Source organism: Eschrichtius robustus, chromosome 16 (assembly GCF_028021215.1).
Source record: "Eschrichtius robustus isolate mEscRob2 chromosome 16, mEscRob2.pri, whole genome shotgun sequence".
Classification (NCBI taxonomy): domain Eukaryota; kingdom Metazoa; phylum Chordata; class Mammalia; order Artiodactyla; family Eschrichtiidae; genus Eschrichtius; species Eschrichtius robustus.
In genome coordinates, this window is record NC_090839.1 from 54,948,542 (window position 1) to 54,949,755 (window position 1,214).

At 49.2% G+C, this 1,214-nt stretch overlaps 1 pseudogene; it reads left to right on the forward strand.

Annotated features, from left to right (window-relative positions):
* The first annotated feature begins 492 nt into the window (after window positions 1–492).
* LOC137749944 (small ribosomal subunit protein eS19 pseudogene) lies at window positions 493–995 on the forward strand (annotated as a pseudogene).
* Window positions 996–1,214: the final 219 nt, after the last annotated feature.

Genomic DNA, 1,214 nt, shown 5'->3' on the forward strand with positions numbered 1-1,214 from the left:
TTTATTTATGGCTGTGTTGGGTCTTCGTTTCTGTGCGAGGGCTTTCTCTAGTTGCGGCAAGCGGGGGCCACTCTTCATCGCGGTGCGTGGGCCTCTCACTATCACGGCCTCTCTTGTTGCGGAGCACAGGCTCCAGACGCGCAGGCTCAGCAATTGTGGCTCACGGGCCTAGTTGCTCTGTGGCATGTGGGATCTTCCCAGACCAGGGCTCGAACCCATGTCCCTTGCATTGGCGGGCAGATTCTCAACCACTGCGCCACCAGGGAAGCCCCTATTACCATCCTTTAGTTACTGTTGGTTGCTTGGTTAATTCTACAGTATGCAGTAACCCCTATTTGCATCAACTGTATTTGACTTATAACTTCCAGTACGGGGACATTCAGACGTTATGTATTGTGGTTCAAATATAAATCAACTGTAGACCTAAAACTGTAAAATTCTTAGAAGAAAACATGGGGCAAAAGCTTCACAACAACCTTTCCCCTGGCTGGCAGCTTGGAGGCTGCACGATGCCTGGAGTTACTGTAAAAGATGTGAACCAGCAGGAGTTCGTCAGAGCTCTGGCAGCCTTCCTCAAAAAGTCCGGGAAGCTGAAAGTCCCTGAATGGGTGGACACTGTCAAGCTGGCCAAGCATAGAGAGCTCGCTCCCTACAATGAGAACTGTTTCTACACACAAGCTGCTTCCACAACACGGCACCTGTACCTCCAGGGCGGCGCTGGGGTTGGTTCCATGACCAAGATCTATGAGGGGTGTCAGAGACATGGTGTCATGCCCAGCCACTTCAGCAGAGGCTCCAAGAGTGTGGCCCATCGGGTCCTCCAAGCCCTGGAGGGGCTGAAAATGGTGGAAAAGGACCAAGATAGGGGCTGCAAACTAACACCTCACGGACAGAGAGATCTGGACGGAATTGCTGGACAGGTGGCAGCTGCCAACAAGAAGCATTAGAACAAATGATGCTGGGTTAATAAATTGCCTCATTTGTAAAAAAAAAAAAAAAAAAAGAAAAAGCTTCACAATGAATTTTTGGATATGACACCAAAGGTACAGGCAAAAAAAGAAAAAATAGACAAATTGGACTTCATAAGAATTTTTTAAATTTGTGCATCAAAAGACACTATCGGGGGCTTCCCTGGTGGTGCAGTGGTTAAGAATCCGCCTGCCAATGCAAGGGACACGGGTTTGACCCCTGGTCCGGGAAGATCCCACATGCCA